Source organism: Octopus bimaculoides, chromosome 4, assembly GCF_001194135.2.
Source record: "Octopus bimaculoides isolate UCB-OBI-ISO-001 chromosome 4, ASM119413v2, whole genome shotgun sequence".
NCBI lineage: Eukaryota > Metazoa > Mollusca > Cephalopoda > Octopoda > Octopodidae > Octopus > Octopus bimaculoides.
Window position 1 is genome coordinate 118,054,853 of NC_068984.1, and position 325 is coordinate 118,055,177.

Consider the following 325-nt stretch of genomic DNA (forward strand, 5'->3'; position numbering starts at 1 on the left):
CCGAGCCGCAAGCCCACTGACTTATTCCGGTTGATTTTTGCTCCCGTTACCGTTTCGTAGTCTTTCAGTGTCTCGCCGACAAGCCCGATGTGCTTTTGGCTAGACACTATGACGGTGACGTCGTCCGCGTATGCCGACACACACGTCCTGCATCCCAACTATCGCGGGATGTCCCTCAGCGTCGCCAGCTTCCGCAGTAGTGGCTCGAGAGTCAATACGTACAGGAGCGACGAGAGGGGGCATCCCTGACGGACCGAACGTGCAATGTCGAAGGGTCTTGATAGGTGCCCATTGACGCGAACTACCGAACGGGTGCCTCTGTACA